Source organism: Gadus morhua, chromosome 2 (genome assembly GCF_902167405.1).
Source record: "Gadus morhua chromosome 2, gadMor3.0, whole genome shotgun sequence".
NCBI classification, from domain to species: Eukaryota; Metazoa; Chordata; class Actinopteri; order Gadiformes; family Gadidae; genus Gadus; species Gadus morhua.
In genome coordinates this window covers 20049584-20068918 of record NC_044049.1, presented here as the reverse complement: position 1 = coordinate 20068918, position 19335 = coordinate 20049584, and the positions used below count along the sequence as shown (strand labels likewise).

The window sequence follows — 19335 nt, the reverse complement described above, 5'->3', positions numbered from 1 at the left end:
CACACACACACACACACACACACACACACACACACACACACACACGGCATACTCCTAAACATTTCATTAAATTATACATTTTATTATAAATGCAACCCCTCCCCGACCGAAATGCACAAGCCGCTAATGGTCAAAGCATCGACAGCGCGGCTGTCGGCTATTTCAAGTTTCATGTTCACGTGTAACACGACTCACACAATCACAGTGTAGCTCCTCCCGGTAGTAAAGCATGAGACTCAAGCTCGTTTAAGAACAGGGTTTATTCACAGTCACCGACCGACCCGTGAGAACTAAAGAAAGTGAAAGTTAACAAATAGTCCGGTAAATACATGCTAATTCAGAACTTGCAGCTTAATGTTAATACACATACACACCAATAAAAAACACACCTCGTAGGCTGCACACTACCAAAAGGGCTGAATCTTGTATTTTCTTCTGTCTTCGTCTTCTTTGTTTACATGTAATGTCTTAACTCTTTATCTTAAATCAACTTTACCGAGTGTGGAGACAACCGACCGTGATGTTTCTCCCTTGCCATGCTCTGCCAGGTGGTGTGTCGCTAAGTTGTGCCGTGTGGAAACAAATACAAAACAATGCCCCCTCAAACTGAAAGGCAGGTAGGAACTAAAAAATAAATAAATGAGAATTAATTAAACTGACATGTAGGCAGTTACACTCCCACCAAATCACGAGTGATTTTCTTTGAACCATTTATGGGAGACATATAGTGTTTGTGAACATTACTTTCAAATATTATCATGTAACAAATCAATAATAATCAACAAGGCCAGCTAATAACACAGAGTGAGAGAATGGTACACTGTGGTCTTTAGTCTGCTTCCAACAGTGTGACCGTCTTCTGAATAGGCCTCTCCAGGTAGACTGGTTTGGAAGTGCTTCTTCCCATTTTATCCAGCGTTGGATCACTGAGTAATAACTTGAGTGTCCTCACTCTCCCATCCTTCCCAGGATGAACTTGCATGACCTTGGCCAACTTCCATTTGTTTCGTGGCATCCCATCATCCTTCAGAAGAACAATGTCGTTGACCTGTGCATCTGGGGGGGGGTCTCCTTCAGACCACTAGGGGGGGGGAGGGGTCTACTTCAGACCACTAGGGGGGGGGAGGGGTCTACTTCAGACCACTAGGGGGGGGGGGTCTCCTTCAGACCACTAGGGGGGGGGGGGTCTACTTCAGACCACTAGGGGGGGGGGGGGGGGTCTCCTTCAGACCACTAAGGGGGGGGGGGGGTCTCCTTCAGACCACTAGGGGGGGGGGGGGTCTACTTCAGACCACTAGGGGGGGGGGGGGGGTCTCCTTCAGACCCCTAAGGGGGGGGGGGTCTCCTTCAGACCACTAAGGGGGGGGGGGTCTACTTCAGACCACTAGGGGGGGGAGGGGGTCTCCTTCAGACCACTAGGGGGGGGGGGGGTCTCCATCAGACCACTAAGGGGGGGGGGTCTCCTTCAGACCACTAGGGGGGGGGGGGGTCTCCTTCAGACCACTGGGGGGGGGGGAGGGGTGGTCTCCTTCAGACCACTGGGGGGGGTGGTCTCCTTCAGACCACTAGGGTTGCCCCCCTCAGACCACTTAGTAATTTGTTCATGCAGCAAGCCGTTTGGACACTCTTCACTCAGCACTCCTTTAGCATCCTTAATGACTGCTTTCCACTTGTCGTTGCTCTTGATGAAACGGTGTTGAACCCTTGTAACTTGCTCTTTGTGCAACTCTTGGCCCTTTTCCGTCAACTTGCGAGCTCTTTGACTTCTTTGTGGCTCTGGCGAAGAAGCCTGGTTAGCAGCTTCGATGCCTTCAGATGCTTGTGGTTGCATGTCCGTTCCATGCTGCTGTATGTCTTCACCACCACCATTTCTGTCACTCTCAGAGAAAGACTGTATGTGTGACATTTTACTTTGATTACTTCAGTTAGATTTAAATGTGATACTACTCTTAGCCTTGTAGTTACTTATGGCATGGCCAAATAATCTTAGTGTAGCTGAATCAAAACTCAGTTTTAACATGTAGCAATGGTTATGCCTTTCTGTTCAATAGTTTAGCTTATTCACTTATACTCTTATTACCACCAGTGAGTTAACTCTAGCCCAGGTAAGTTAGAAATGTAATAAACACTTGCAATGCACCTTTAAATTACTGTGGTGCTGTTACCTTAATATTACCATTACTTGTTTGACAGAATTTTTTACAGTGTAACTATCATTAACACTACTTGGTTTGACACAATTTTTACAGTGTAATTATCGATAAACACAATCTCAATATCGGCGCGATTTGCATCAATGAATGTCAACAGACTTCAACAGTGAAAGGTAACGAATCCTTGTCAAAAAGAAGACACGGCCAGCAAAATAGTCGCTGAGGTTTGCTGCTGCCAGCTAGCCACTCCGTTTGCGTAGTTTTCTTCATTGAACGTCCGAAAGAAGCCTTGCTTTCTCTCAACGCGCAGTTTCAGCTTCGGTGTTGACCTGCCATCGGATTTTATTTTGATTCGCTGCTGTTGTGGTAGTTTGGTAAAATTATTTTTAAGTAAATAATCTAAATCTCCACCCTCCATAACTGCACTTGCTAAGTAGGCTACTCAAAAATGAAAACAATTCAAACATGCTAATTTCGCGCTATTTGTTTTGTTATAGTTTTTTCGGTGACGTTGATAATGATGCTTTGATTTGATTGGTGTGAAGCCAAGGTCCGAGTGGCTTCCCTTGTCCCCCTCCTGACACCCTCCCGACCAATCAGAGGAGGGCAGTGTCATGACGGTAGCCTCACCTGATTGGTCAATTCTTTCTTTTTTTTTCACCAAGGGATGCCAGCTCGGGATGGCTTCCTCGCAGTTTGCAGTGTGCAGTGTCGTGTGTCGCCGCGTCTTTAGTATATAACAGGGGCGCAGTATTGCGCATTGTGAAATGGTCAATGAGAAGAGGAAAATGGGGAAGAAATTACAGGAACACAGCACAAAATAATTAACGAAACTGTTAATATAAATGTTTTTATTGGATGACAACTACAGCCTAAAAAAACAGGGAAGCCTGGCTTCCCTTGGCCTCCGGGAGAAAACGCCACTGCCCCCCACCCCCCAACACCTAGGTATGGAAAGCCAAGAAGGCCACAATCCGGCCCTAGAATGGCGCGGTAAAAGTGCAAAACCGCACGGAATCCGTACGGAATCCGTACGGTTTCCGTACGATTTCCGTACGGATTCCGTACGGATTCCGTACGGTTTGGCAAGAATTCCGTACGGATTCCGTACGGTTTTGAATGACTAATAGCCGCGGCTATTAGTCATTCACTCCGGCTATTAGTCATTCACTCCGGCTATTAGTTATTCACTCCGGCTATTAGGTATGCATTCCGTACGGAATTCTTGCCAAACCGTATTCTAGGCCATTCTAGGGCCGGATTGTGGCCTTCTTGGCTTTCCATAAGATTGTGTCAGCGCTCCGTGCTCCACTGCCAGTGCGCACCAGGCATTAGATTAGTTACTGGTTATTACCTAGTTAACGCTCGTCGTGTAGGTCTGTTGTAGTAGTAGGCTGCAGAGAGCTGTTACTCAACGGTCACAGAACGATCAACTGGTCTCTGGCGGCGGTCACCAGTAAGTAGGCCTATCTAAACTAATGTACTTATGGAAATAAATCAGTTAAATGGGTGTATTGGGCCATTATACATTAGTAAACGTTGTTGAAATACGTCAGGATGGCCGAGCCGTCTAAGGCGCTGCGTTCAGGTCGCAGTCTCCTCTGGAGGCGTGCGTTCGAATCCCACTTCTGACACTTCTTTTGGATCTCGTGGATTGTGATTATCTGTTCAAACTTGATATGAGGTTCAAACTCAAAGTGAGAGGCCACGGTGGGGTAGTGGAAATGTGTAATGAATGAGAGGGGTGTGTGCGTGTTTTTCTGTGTGTGTGTGTGTGTGTGTGTGTGTGTGTGTGTGTGTGTGTGTGTGTGTGTGTGTGTGTGTGTGTGTGTGTGTGTGTGTGTGTGTGTGTGTGTGCATTAGTTACATATGTAAGTAGTGTAACCCATGCAACTATGGTAACGTTACAGCGCATGTTCGCTGGGGTTTATTATCGGTCCTTGTTTTACGGACATTTGAACATACGAGAGCAGTAACTGTACGTCCACACCAGGAGCAAACAAAGTTTCGCTGCGAATTTTTCTGTTCGCTTTGGTCGCTCAAGTCGCTCATGACGTACAATTCAATTATGCAGACGCATTTAAAGGAGCCGTATGCGTTTAGTAGGCCCTACAGACAGCCATATCAAATAATGAACTCTCCCATACACCTTGGCCATATTGCCGAGACGGTTTTGCTTGTTCGATAAAGAGCTTCGACAACAAGTAGGACAGTGATTCCCCCCAATATAAAAAAAATCCTAAAATGTAGGCTAATTACAACCGAGAACAAAAAACCCTGCGTGCTGTAGTAGTTAAAATATGTTTCACTGATCTGGATCTGCAAATCATGATCTGCACTCATTCGTCGCATTCAAAACAAATAGACGCACATGCAGGGCCGGATTAACCAATGGGTTTTATGGGCGCGTGCCCAGGGCCCCGCCCAGCCAGAGGGCCCAAGACTCGTCCGAATTTATTTTATTATTTTTTTCGGGCGGGCCCCTTTAAGTTGCGAATGAGTCAATATCAGCGCACGCCGGTTGCCTCGGTTTCAATTAGAAACGTTTACCAAGTATCCCCTGTTTGAGTGTAGCGGAATGTACTGTACAGGCTGTAAACTACACTGTTTCTCTAAAAATCAGTTTGATCGATGAAATACTGTGTTCATTGGTGTTTTCATTGACACATATTAATGTATATTGTAGCTACATCATAAGTAAAGATCTCTGCGCCTTCACTTTACATTCATGTTGTGTGTCAGATGGTGTTTGTTTAGGGGGGAATTTAATACGGTTGCACTGACATTTTATCAATGGGTATGGTATGAACTTACTCCCGCCAAACTCTGCAACGTATTTACTACTGTTCCGCTGGTGCAACATAGTTGATCTTAAAACATGGTCTGCAATCAACTTTCCCAAGCGTTTCTATAGCTCTCCGTATTTTTTTGACACTGCCTGTGACAAATTGTGAAGGGGAACGATCATTTTCACATCTGGCCAGAATTAAAAATGAGCTTAGAACGACACAGACGCAACAGCGCCTCACTCATGGCCATCGAGACGGAGCTACTCAGGAGCCTGGAATTCGATGAAGTTATCACTGACTTTGCTAATAGGAGAGCCCGTAAGAAGTTTTTCTAACAGGTGCGTCTGGGAGGGAGACATAAACATATATATATTATTTCTCATTTAATGTTACATATTTGTATTCAGACTTACTTCTGTTTACTAACTTCTACGTGTAATGTATTGCCATTCATTATAGCCTATAGACATACCCTGGCGGAGAGGAGTAGGGCCTACCAGGGGCGGATCTACTGGGGTGGCATGGGGTGGCAACTGCCACCCTAAAAAAAGCCTTGCCACCCCAGCTGCCACCTCAGTTGGCAGCGCAAAATTTTTTTTTTTTTTTTTTTTTTTGCTTTTACAAGACATTTACAAAAGCGAATTTCAAAAGTCCGACTGCAAGTGAATGCAACCAGGAAATATTGCCCCATCCCGCCTGCCCGACCGTTAACTTCATGTGCCTCCTTTTGTATCAACAGTCATTCGATTTGATTATATTAAACTTTATTGTCATTGAACCAAGTAACAGGTACTTGGACAACAAAATGCAAGTCATCTTCTGTAAATTATTTACAAATGGCCATCTCTAATCTACTTGGTTGCACACCTGTCTGAACTTTTATAAACCAATATAAGTCATCAATAATTATTAATAAAACAAGCTTCACATCAAGAGCAAAAAAAATAATAAGGTAAACCCAAAAGGTCTTAAATACTTAGAAATTAAAGATATCAAAAAAGAAAGAGAGGGAAATCTTTGATAGCACTTCCCCTGAATCCCCATTTGGCTCTTCCAAGCATGCAGGTAATACACTCTACTTTGGGAGTTATTCTATGTCACCGCACTTTGAGGGTGGCATTGTATGTAAATTATTGGAAAAGTAAAGTGATATTTGCACTCAAGTTGGACTGATGATTGACATCTGATAGGAATATCTCATGGACCAAAGCCAACTTATTGTTAACTAATGTACATATTGCAGCTCTCTTTGCATATATTTTTAGCCCCATGCCCCTGCTGGTATAATAGTGCAGGTGTTTGTTGTAAGGCAGGTTGATTTTGTAATTATTCAGTAATAATTTATTAAATTTTCTCTGAAACCTTTTATTTTTAAATGTAAGGCTTTACTCATCCCATAATAAATTAAATATAATGTTATTGAGTCAAAATATCTAAATGTGGGGGCTTTCCAAGTAAATATTGATTGATATGGCTTTAATTAAATCGGCATACTGTATATACTTCTGCCAGAGGGTGCCACCCCTCAAAATCTCCTGTCCCCCTCTTGCCACCCCATGAATATATTTCTAGATCCGCCCCTGGGGCCTACTAGTTTAAGGATCAAGATGAAAGAGAGGACAGAAGTGGGGAAATCAGAAAGACAGACAACCAGACCGTGATAGGGGATCCTGAGTGAAGAAAGGAGACCAAGGGATGATGCCAGTCACATTAACTGTTCTCGTATGTTCAAATGTCCGTACAACAAGGACCGATAATAAACCCCAGCTACCATGCGCTGTAACGTTAGCTTAGTTGCATGGATTACACTACTTACATAAACTAATGCACCGACACGGACGTGCAAACACTCAGATTGAGACAGAAAGACACCCCTCTCATTTCCCCTTTCTACTACCCCAAAGTAGCCAGCCAGTCACTTTGAGTTTAAACCTCCTTACCTTTTCCAAATGTTCTCCGTATTACAAAGTTTGAACAGATAATCACAATCAACGAAATCCAAATGTAATGTCAGAAGTGGCATTCTAACCCACGCCACCAGAGGAGACTGCGACCTGAACGCAGCGCCTTAGACCGCTCGGCCATCCTGACGTATGTTATTAGACCCTTCGAATCAATCAACACAAAACGCCATCATGGTTACTGCTCTCGTATGTTCAAATGTCTGTAAAAGAAGGACCGATAATAAACCCCAGCTACCATGCACTGTAACCCTACCATAGTTACATGGATTACACTACTTACATAAACTAATGCCCCGACACGGACGTGCAAACACACAGATTGAGACAGAAAGACACCCCTCTCATTTTCCCTTTCTACTACCCCAAAGTAGCCAGCCAGTCACTTTGAATTTAAACCTCCTTAACTTTTCCAAATGTTCTCCATATTACAAAGTTTGAACAGATAATCACAATCAACGAAATCCAAATGTAATGTTAGAAGTGGGATTCGAACCCGAGCCTCCAGTGGAGACTGCGACCTGAACGCAGCGCCTTAGACCGCTCGGCCATCCGGACGAAATTCATCATACCCCTTCGAATCAATCAACACGAAACGAATTTAATTGAATGCGCTGTAACGTTAGCATAGTTGCATGGATTACACTACTTACGTAAACTAATGCACCGACACGGACGTGCAAACACACAGATTGAGACAGAAAGACACCCCTCTCATTTCCCCTTTCTACTACCCCAAAGTAGCCAGCCAGTCACTTTGAGTTTAAACCTCCTTACCTTTTCCAAATGTTCTCCGTATTACAAAGTTTGAACAGATAATCACAATCAACGAAATCCAAATGTAATGTCAGAAGTGGGATTCGAACTCACGCCTCCAGAGGAGACTGCGACCTGAACGCAGCGCCTTAGACCGCTCGGCCATCCGGACGAAATCCATCATACCCCTTCGAATCAATCAACACGAAACGAATTTAATTTAATGCGCTGTAACGTTAGCATAGTTGCATGGATTACACTACTTACGTAAACTAATGCACCGACACGGACGTGCAAACACACAGATTGAAACAGAAAGACACCCCTCTCATTTCCCCTTTCTACTACCCCAAAGTAGCCAGCCAGTCACTTTGAGTTTAAACCTCCTTACCTTTTCCAAATGTTCTCCATATTACAAAGATTGAACAGATAATCACAATCAACGAAATCCAAATGTAATGTCAGAAGTGGGATTCGAACCCACGCCTCCAGAGGAGACTGCGACCTGAACGCAGCGCCTTAGACCGCTCGGCCATCCTGACGTATTTTAACAGACCCTTCGAATCAATGAAGACAAAACGCCATCATGGTTACTGTTCTCGTATGTTCAAATGTCCGTACAACAAGGACCGATAATAAACCCCAGCTACCATGCGCTGTAACGTTAGCATAGTTGCATGGATTACACTACTTACATAAACTAATGCACCGACACGGACGTGCAAACACACAGATTGAGACAGAAAGACACCCCTCTCATTTCCCCTTTCTACTACCCCAAAGTAGCCAGCCAGTCACTTTGAGTTTAAACCTCCTTACTTTTTCCAAATGTTCTCCATATTACAAAGTTTGAACAGATAATCACAATCAACGAAATCCAAATGTAATGTCAGATGTGGGATTCGAACCCACGCCTCCAGAGGAGACTGCGACCTGAACGCAGCGCCTTAGACCGCTCGGCAATCCTGACGTATTTCAACACACCCTTCGAATCAATGAACACAAAACGCCATCATGGTTACTGTTCTCGTATGTTCAAATGTCCGTACAACAAGGACCGATAATAAACCCCAGCTACCATGCGCTGTAACGTTAGCTTAGTTGCATGGATTACACTACTTACATAAACTAATGCACCGACACGGACGTGCAAACACACAGATTGAGACAGAAAGACACCCCTCTCATTTCCCCTTTCTACTACCCCAAAGTAGCCAGCCAGTCACTTTGAGTTAAAACCTCCTTACATTTTCCAAATGTTCTCCATATTACAAAGTTTGAACAGATAATCACAATCAACGAAATCCAAATGTAATGTCAGATGTGGGATTCAAACCCAGGCCTCCAGAGGAGACTGCGACCTGAACGCAGCGCCTTAGACCGCTCGGCAATCCTGACGTATTTCAACACACCCTTCGAATCAATGAACACAAAACGCCATCATGGTTACTGTTCTCGTATGTTCAAATGTCCGTACAACAAGGACCGATAATAAACCCCAGCTACCATGCGCTGTAACGTTAGCTTAGTTGCATGGATTACACTACTTACATAAACTAATGCACCGACACGGACGTGCAAACACACAGATTGAGACAGAAAGACACCCCTCTCATTTCCCCTTTCTACTACCCCAAAGTAGCCAGCCAGTCACTTTGAATTTAAACCTCCTTAACTTTTCCAAATGTTCTCCATATTACAAACTTTGAACAGATAATCACAATCAACGAAATCCAAATGTAATGTCAGAAGTGGGATTCGAACCCACGCCTCCAGAGGAGACTGCGACCTGAACGCAGCGCCTTAGACCGCTCGGCCATCCTGACGTATTTCACCAGACCCTTCGAATCAATGAAGACAAAACGCCATCATGGTTACTGATCTCGTATGTTCAATTGTCCGTACAACAAGGACCGATAATAAACCCCAGCTACCAAGCGCTGTAACGTTAGCATAGTTGCATGGATTACACTACTTACATAAACTAATGCACCGAAATGGACGTGCACACAAAGAAACCTCCTTACCTTTTCCAAATGTTCTCCGTATTACAAAGTTTGAACAGATAATCACAATCAACGAAATCCAAATGTAATGTCAGAAGTGGCATTCAAACCCACGCCACCAGAGGAGACTGCGACCTGAACGCAGCGCCTTAGACCGCTCGGCCATCCTGACGTATTTTATTAGACCCTTCGAATCAATCAACACACAACGCCATCATGGTTACTGCTCTCGTATGTTCAAATGTCTGTAAAAGAAGGACCGATAATAAACCCCAGCTACCATGCACTGTAACCCTACCATAGTTACATGGATTACACTACTTACATAAACTAATGCCCCGACACGGACGTGCAAACACACAGATTGAGACAGAAAGACACCCCTCTCATTTTCCCTTTCTACTACCCCAAAGTAGCCAGCCAGTCACTTTGAATTTAAACCTCCTTAACTTTTCCAAATGTTCTCCATATTACAAAGTTTGAACAGATAATCACAATCAACGAAATCCAAATGTAATGTTAGAAGTGGGATTCGAACCCCAGCCTCCAGTGGAGACTGCGACCTGAACGCAGCGCCTTAGACCGCTCGGCCATCCGGACGAAATTCATCATACACCTTCGAATCAATCAACACGAAACAAATTTAATTGAATGCGCTGTAACGTTAGCATAGTTGCATGGATTACACTACTTACGTAAACTAATGCACCGACACGGACGTGCAAACACACAGATTGAGACAGAAAGACACCCCTCTCATTTCCCCTTTCTACTACCCCAAAGTAGCCAGCCAGTCACTTTGAGTTTAAACCTCCTTACCTTTTCCAAATGTTCTCCATATTACAAAGTTTGAACAGATAATCACAATCAACGAAATCCAAATGTAATGTCAGAAGTGGGATTCGAACTCACGCCTCCAGAGGAGACTGCGACCTGAACGCAGCGCCTTAGACCGCTCGGCCATCCGGACGAAATTCATCATACCCCTTCGAATCAATCAACACGAAACGAATTTAATTTAATGCGCTGTAACGTTAGCATAGTTGCATGGATTACACTACTTACATAAACTAATGCACCGACACTTACGTGCAAACACACAGATTGAGACAGAAAGACACCCCTCTCATTTCCCCTTTCTACTACCCCAAAGTAGCCAGCCAGTCACTTTGAGTTTAAACCTCCTTACTTTTTCCAAATGTTCTCCATATTACAAAGTTTGAACAGATAATCACAATCAACGAAATCCAAATGTAATGTCAGATGTGGGATTCGAACCCACGCCTCCAGAGGAGACTGCGACCTGAACGCAGCGCCTTAGACCGCTCGGCAATCCTGACGTATTGCAACACACCCTTCGAATCAATGAACACAAAACGCCATCATGGTTACTGTTCTCGTATGTTCAAATGTCCGTACAACAAGGACCGATAATAAACCCCAGCTACCATGCGCTGTAACCTTACCATAGTTGCATGGATTACACTACTTACATAAACTAATCCACCGAAACGGACGTGCACACAAAGAAACCTCCTTACCTTTTCCAAATGTTCTCCATATTACAAAGTTTAGCCCAAAGTAGCCAGCCAGTCACTTTGAGTTTAAACCTCCTTACTTTTTCCAAATGTTCTCCATATTACAAAGTTTGAACAGATAATCACAATCAACGAAATCCAAATGTAATGTCAGAAGTGGGATTCGAACCCACGCCTCCAGAGGAGACTGCGACCTGAACGCAGCGCCTTAGACCGCTCGGCCCTCCTGACGTAGTTCAACAATACCCTTTGAATCAATGAACACAAATCGCCATCATGGTTACTGTTCTCGTATGTTCAAATGTCCGTACAACAAGGACCGATAATAAACCCCAGCTACCATGCGCTGTAACCTTACCATAGTTGCATGGATTACACTACTTACATAAACTAATGCACCGAAATGGACGTGCACACAAAGAAACCTCCTTACCTTTTCCAAATGTTCTCCATATTACAAAGTTTGAACAGATAATCACAATCAACAAAATCCAAATCTAATGTCAGAAGTGGGATTCGAACCCACGCCTCCAGAGGAGACTGCGACCTGAACGCAGCGCCTTAGACCGCTCGGCCATCCTGACGTATTTCAACAGACCCTTCGAATCAATGACGACAAAACGCCATCATGGTTACTGTTCTCGTATGTTCAAATGTCCGTACAACAAGGACCGATAATAAACCCCAGCTACCATGCGCTGTAACGTTAGCATAGTTGCATGGATTACACTACTTACATAAACTAATGCACCGACACGGACGTGCAAACACACAGATTGAGACAGAAAGACACCCCTCTCATTTCCCCTTTCTACTACCCCAAAGTAGCCAGCCAGTCACTTTGAGTTTAAACCTCCTTACTTTTTCCAAATGTTCTCCATATTACAAAGTTTGAACAGATAATCACAATCAACGAAATCCAAATGTAATGTCAGATGTGGGCTTCGAACCCACGCCTCCAGAGGACACTGCGACCTGAACGCAGCGCCTTAGACCGCTCGGCCATCCTGACGTATTTGAAAAGACCCTTCGAATCAATGAACACAAAACGCCATCATGGTTACTGTTCTCGTATGTTCAAATGTCCGTACAACAAGGACCGATAATAAACCCCAGCTACCATGCGCTGTAACCTTACCATAGTTGCATGGATTACACTACTTACATAAACTAATGCACCGAAATGGACGTGCACACAAAGAAACCTCCTTACCTTTTCCAAATATTCTCCATATTACAAAGTTCGAACAGAAAATCACAATCAACAAGATCATAATGTAGTGTCAGAAGTGGGATTCTAACCCACGCCTCCAGTGGAGACTGCGACCTGAACGCAGCGCCTTAGACCGCCCGGCCATCCTGACATATTGCATCAGACCCCTTTGAATCAATCAACACAAAACGCCATCATGGTTACTGCTCTCGTATGTTCAAATGTCTGTAAAACAAGGACCGATAATAAACCCCAGCTACCATGCGCTGTAACGTTACCATAGTTACATGGATTACACTACTTACATAAACTAATGCACGGACTTGCACACAAAGATTGAGACAGAAAGACACCCCTCTCATTACCCATTTCCATCAACCTTTTCCAAATGTTCACCATATTACAAAGTTTGAACAGATAATCACAATCAACGAAATCCAAATGTAACGTCAAAAATGAGATTCGAACCGACGCCTCCAGAATAGACTGCGACCTGAACGCAGCGCCTTAGACCGCTGGGCCATCCTGACGTATTACCACAATACCCTTCGAATCAATGAACACAAATCGCCATCATGGTTACTGTTCTCGTATGTTCAAATGTCCGTACAACAAGGACCGATAATAAACCCCAGCTACCATGCGCTGTAACGTTAGCATAGTTGCATGGATTACACTACTTACATAAACTAATGCACCGACACGGACGTGCAAACACACAGATTGAGACAGAAAGACACCCCTCTCATTTCCCCTTTCTACTACCCCAAAGTAGCCAGTCAGTCACTTTGAGTTTAAACCTCCTTACCTTTTCCAAATGTTCTCCGTATTACAAAGTTTGAACAGATAATCACAATCAACGAAATCCAAATGTAATGTCAGTAGTGGCATTCGAACCCACGCCACCAAAGAGACTGCGACCTGAACGCAGCGCCTTAGACCGCTCGGCCATCCTGACGTATTTTATTAGACCCTTCGAATCAATCAACACGAAACGAATTTAATTGAATGCTCTGTAACGTTAGCATAGTTGCATGGATTACACTACTTACGTAAACTAATGCACCGACACGGACGTGCAAACACACAGATTGAAACAGAAAGACACCCCTCTCATTTCCCCTTTCTACTACCCCAAAGTAGCCAGCCAGTCACTTTGAGTTTAAACCTCCTTACCTTTTCCAAATGTTCTCCATATTACAAAGTTTGAACAGATAATCACAATCAACGAAATCCAAATGTAATGTCAGAAGTGGGATTCGAATCCACGCCTCCAGAGGAGACTGCGACCTGAACGCAGCGCCTTAGACCGCTCGGCCATCCTGACGTATTTTAACAGACCCTTTGAATCAATGAAGACAAAACGCCATCATGGTTACTGTTCTCGTATGTTCAAATGTCCGTACAACAAGGACCGATAATAAACCCCAGCTACCATGCGCTGTAGCGTTAGCATAGTTGCATGGATTACACTACTTACATAAACTAATGCACCGACACTTACGTGCAAACACACAGATTGAGACAGAAAGACACCCCTCTCATTTCCCCTTTCTACTACCCCAAAGTAGCCAGCCAGTCACTTTGAGTTTAAACCTCCTTACTTTTTCCAAATGTTCTCCATATTACAAAGTTTGAACAGATAATCACAATCAACGAAATCCAAATGTAATGTCAGATGTGGGATTCGAACCCACGCCTCCAGAGGAGACTGCGACCTGAACGCAGCGCCTTAGACCGCTCGGCAATCCTGACGTATTTCAACACATCCTTCGAATCAATGAACACAAAACGCCATCATGGTTACTGTTCTCGTATGTTCAAATGTCCGTACAACAAGGACCGATAATAAACCCCAGCTACCATGCGCTGTAACCTTACCATAGTTGCATGGATTACACTACTTACATAAACAAATCCACCGAAACGGACGTGCACACAAAGAAACCTCCTTACCTTTTCCAAATGTTCTCCATATTACAAAGTTTAGCCCAAAGTAGCCAGCCAGTCACTTTGAGTTTAAACCTCCTTACTTTTTCCAAATGTTCTCCATATTACAAAGTTTGAACAGATAATCACAATCAACGAAATCCAAATGTAATGTCAGAAGTGGGATTCGAACCCACGCCTCCAGAGGAGACTGCGACCTGAACGCAGCGCCTTAGACCGCTCGGTCCTCCTGACGTAGTTCAACAATACCCTTTGAATCAATGAACACAAATCGCCATCATGGTTACTGTTCTCGTATGTTCAAATGTCCGTACAACAAGGACCGATAATAAACCCCAGCTACCATGCGCTGTAACGTTAGCTTAGTTGCATGGATTACACTACTTACATAAACTAATGCACCGACACGGACGTGCAAACACTCAGATTGAGACAGAAAGACACCCCTCTCATTTCCCCTTTCTACTACCCCAAAGTAGCCAGCCAGTCACTTTGAATTTAAACCTCCTTAACTTTTCCAAATGTTCTCCATATTACAAACTTTGAACAGATAATCACAATCAACGAAATCGAAATGTAATGTCAGAAGTGCGATTCGAACCCACGCCTCCAGAGGAGACTGCGACCTGAACGCAGCGCCTTAGACCGCTCGGCCATCCTGACGTATTTCACCAGACCCTTCGAATCAATGAAGACAAAACGCCATCATGGTTACTGTTCTCGTATGTTCAAATGTCCGTACAACAAGGACCGATAATAAACCCCAGCTACCATGCGCTGTAACGTTAGCATAGTTGCATGGATTACACTACTTACATAAACTAATGCACCGACACGGACGTGCAAACACACAGATTGAGACAGAAAGACACCCCTCTCATTTCCCCTTTCTACTACCCCAAAGTAGCCAGCCAGTCACTTTGAGTTTAAACCTCCTTAATTTTTCCAAATGTTCTCCATATTACAAAGTTTGAACAGATAATCACAATCAACGAAATCCAAATGTAATGTCAGAAGTGGGATTCGAACCCACGCCTCCAGAGGAGACTGCGACCTGAACGCAGCGCCTTAGACCGCTCGGCCATCCTGACGTATTTGAACAGACCCTTCGAATCAATGAATACAAAACGCCATCATGGTTACTGTTCTCGTATGTTCAAATGTCCGTACAACAAGGACCGATAATAAACCCCAGCTACCATGCGCTGTAACCTTACCATAGTTGCATGGATTACACTACTTACATAAACTAATGCACCGAAATGGACGTGCACACAAAGAAACCTCCTTACCTTTTCCAAATGTTCTCCATATTACAAAGTTTGAACAGATAATCACAATCAACAAAATCCAAATGTAATGTCAGAAATGGGATTCGAACCCACGCCTCCAGAGGAGACTGCGACCTGAACGCAGCGCCTTAGACCGCTCGGCCATCCTGACGTATTTCAACAGACCCTTCGAATCAATGACGACAAAACGCCATCATGGTTACTGTTCTCGTATGTTCAAATGTCCGTACAACAAGGACCGATAATAAACCCCAGCTACCATGCGCTGTAACGTTAGCATAGTTGCATGGATTACACTACTTACATAAACTAATGCACCGACACGGACGTGCAAACACACAGATCGAGACAGAAAGACACCCCTCTCATTTCCCCTTTCTACTACCCCAAAGTAGCCAGCCAGTCACTTTGAGTTTAAACCTCCTTACTTTTTCCAAATGTTCTCCATATTACAAAGTTTGGACAGATAATCACAATCAACGAAATCCAAATGTAATGTCAGATGTGGGATTCGAACCCACGCCTCCAGAGGAGACTGCGACCTGAACGCAGCGCCTTAGACCGCTCGGCCATCCTGACGTATTTTAACATACCCTTCGAATCAATGAACACAAAACGCCATCATGGTTACTGTTCTCGTATGTTCAAATGTCCGTACAACAAGGACCGATAATAAACCCCAGCTACCATGCGCAGTAACCTTACCATAGTTGCATGGATTACACTACTTACATAAACTAATGCACCGAAATGGACGTGCACACAAAGAAACCTCCTTACCTTTTCCAAATATTCTCCATATTACAAAGTTTGAACAGATAATCACAATCAACAAGATCATAATGTAGTGTCAGAAGTGGGATTCTAACCAACGCCTCCAGTGGAGACTGCGACCTGAACGCAGCGCCTTGGACCGCCCGGCCATCCTGACATATTGCATCAGACCCCTTTGAATCAATCAACAAAAAACGCCATCATGGTTACTGCTCTCGTATGTTCAAATGTCTGTAAAACAAGGACCGATAATAAACCCCAGCTACCATGCGCTGTAACGTTACCATAGTTAAATGGATTACACTACTTACATAAACTAATGCACGGACGTGCACACAAAGATTGAGACAGAAAGACACCCCTCTCATTACCCATTTCCATCAACCTTTTCCAAATGTTCACCATATTACAAAGTTTGAACAGATAATCAAACGAAATCCAAATGTAACGTCAAATATGAGATTCGAACCGACGCCTCCAGAATAGACTGCGACCTGAACGCAGCGCCTTAGACCGCTGGGCCATCCTGACGTATTACCACAATACCCTTCGAATCAATGAACACAAATCGCCATCATGGTTACTGTTCTCGTATGTTCAAATGTCCGTACAACAAGGACCGATAATAAACCCCAGCTACCATGCGCTGTAACGTTAGCATAGTTGCATGGATTACACTACTTACATAAACTAATGCACCGACACGGACGTGCAAACACACAGATTGAGACAGAAAGACACCCCTCTCATTTCCCCTTTCTACTACCCCAAAGTAGCCAGTCAGTCACTTTGAGTTTAAACCTCCTTACCTTTTCCAAATGTTCTCCGTATTACAAAGTTTGAACAGATAATCACAATCAACGAAATCCAAATGTAATGTCAGAAGTGGCATTCTAACCCACGCCACCAGAGGAGACTGCGACCTGAACGCAGCGCCTTAGACCGCTCGGCAATCCTGACGTATTTTATTAGACCCTTCGAATCAATCAACACAATACGCCATCATGGTTACTGCTCTCGTATGTTCAAATGTCTGTAAAACAAGGACCGATAATAAACCCCAGCTACCATGCACTGTAACCCTACCATAGTTACATGGATTACACTACTTACATAAGCTAATGCCCCGACACGGACGTGCAAACACACAGATTGAGACAGAAATACACCCCTCTCATTTTCCCTTTCTACTACCCCAAAGTAGCCAGCCAGTCACTTTGAATTTAAACCTCCTTAACTTTTCCAAATGTTCTCCATATTACAAAGTTTGAACAGATAATCACAATCAACGAAATCCAAATGTAATATTAGAAGTGGGATTCGAACCCGAGCCTCCAGTGGAGACTGCGACCTGAACGCAGCGCCTTAGACCGCTCGGCCATCCGGACGAAATTCATCATACCCCTTCGAATCAATCAACACGAAACGAATTTAATTGAATGCGCTGTAACGTTAGCATAGTTGCATGGATTACACTACTTACGTAAACTAATGCACCGACACGGACGTGCAAACACACAGATTGAGACAGAAAGACACCCCTCTCATTTCCCCTTTCTACTACCCCAAAGTAGCCAGCCAGTCACTTTGAGTTTAAACCTCCTTACCTTTTCCAAATGTTCTCCATATTACAAAGTTTGAACAGATAATCACAATCAACAAAATCCAAATGTAATGTCAGAAGTGGGATTCGAACCCACGCCTCCAGAGGAGACTGCGACCTGAACGCAGCGCCTTAGACCGCTCGGCCATCCTGACGTATTTCAACAGACCCTTCGAATCAATGAAGACAAAACGCCATCATGGTTACTGTTCTCGTATGTTCAAATGTCCGTACAACAAGGACCGATAATAAACCCCAGCTACCATGCGCTGTAACGTTAGCATAGTTGCATGGATTACACTACTTACATAAACTAATGCACCGACACGGACGTGCAAACACACAGATTGAGACAGAAAGACACCCCTCTCATTTCCCCTTTCTACTACCCCAAAGTAGCCAGCCAGTCACTTTGAGTTTAAACCTCCTTACCTTTTCCAAATGTTCTCCATATTACAAAGTTTGAACAGATAATCACAATCAACAAGATCATAATGTAGTGTCAGAAGTGGGATTCAAACCCACGCCTCCAGTGGAGACTGCGACCTGAACGCAGCGCCTTAGACCGCTCGGCCATCCTGACATATTGCATCAGACCCCTTTGAATCAATCAACACAAAACGCCATCATGGTTACTGCTCTCGTATGTTCAAATGTCTGTAAAACAAGGACCGATCATAAACCCCAGCTACCATGCGCTGTAACGTTACCATAGTTACATGGATTACACTACTTACATAAACTAATGCACGGACGTGCACACAAAGATTGAGACAGAAAGACACCCCTCTCATTACCCATTTCCATCAACCTTTTCCCAATGTTCACCATATTACAAAGTTTGAACAGATAATCACAATCAACGAAATCCAAATGTAATGTCAAAAATGAGATTCGAACCGACGCCTCCAGAATAGACTGCGACCTGAACGCAGCGCCTTAGACCGCTGGGCCATCCTGACGTATTACCACCAGACCCTTCGAATCAATGAACACAAATCGCCATCATGGTTACTGTTCTCGTATGTTCAAATGTCCGTACAACAAGGACCGATAATAAACCCCAGCTACCATGCGCTGTAACGTTAGCATAGTTGCATGGATTACACTACTTACATAAACTAATGCATCGACACGGACGTGCAAACACACAGATCGAGACAGAAAGACACCCCTCTCATTTCCCCTTTCTACTACCCCAAAGTAGCCAGCCAGTCACTTTGAGTTTAAACCTCCTTACTTTTTCCAAATGTTCTCCATATCACAAAGTTTGAACAGATAATCACAATCAACGAAATCC

The 19335-nt window shown here is 43.9% G+C and overlaps 1 long non-coding RNA gene and 7 other non-coding genes across 8 annotated transcripts; all 8 read right to left on the bottom strand.

Annotated features, from left to right (window-relative positions):
- Positions 1-245: 245 nt before the first annotated feature.
- LOC115533737 (uncharacterized) lies at positions 246-1067 on the bottom strand. Its single transcript, XR_003974241.1, has 2 exons — positions 390-1067; positions 246-290 (listed from the first exon to the last, which is right to left on the bottom strand). It is a non-coding gene; the product is annotated as an uncharacterized LOC115533737 (long non-coding RNA).
- Positions 1068-8118: 7051 nt separating this feature from the next.
- Positions 8119-8201, bottom strand: trnal-cag (transfer RNA leucine (anticodon CAG)). The gene has a single exon. It is a non-coding gene; the product is annotated as a tRNA-Leu (tRNA).
- Positions 8202-9402: 1201 nt separating this feature from the next.
- trnal-cag (transfer RNA leucine (anticodon CAG)) lies at positions 9403-9485 on the bottom strand. The gene has a single exon. It is a non-coding gene; the product is annotated as a tRNA-Leu (tRNA).
- A 2219-nt stretch (positions 9486-11704) lies between these two features.
- trnal-cag (transfer RNA leucine (anticodon CAG)) lies at positions 11705-11787 on the bottom strand. Its single transcript has one exon. It is a non-coding gene; the product is annotated as a tRNA-Leu (tRNA).
- A 3587-nt stretch (positions 11788-15374) lies between these two features.
- On the bottom strand, positions 15375-15457 carry trnal-cag (transfer RNA leucine (anticodon CAG)). The gene has a single exon. It is a non-coding gene; the product is annotated as a tRNA-Leu (tRNA).
- A 269-nt stretch (positions 15458-15726) lies between these two features.
- Positions 15727-15809, bottom strand: trnal-cag (transfer RNA leucine (anticodon CAG)). The gene has a single exon. It is a non-coding gene; the product is annotated as a tRNA-Leu (tRNA).
- Positions 15810-16154: 345 nt separating this feature from the next.
- trnal-cag (transfer RNA leucine (anticodon CAG)) lies at positions 16155-16237 on the bottom strand. The gene has a single exon. It is a non-coding gene; the product is annotated as a tRNA-Leu (tRNA).
- A 1870-nt stretch (positions 16238-18107) lies between these two features.
- On the bottom strand, positions 18108-18190 carry trnal-cag (transfer RNA leucine (anticodon CAG)). The gene has a single exon. It is a non-coding gene; the product is annotated as a tRNA-Leu (tRNA).
- Positions 18191-19335: the final 1145 nt, after the last annotated feature.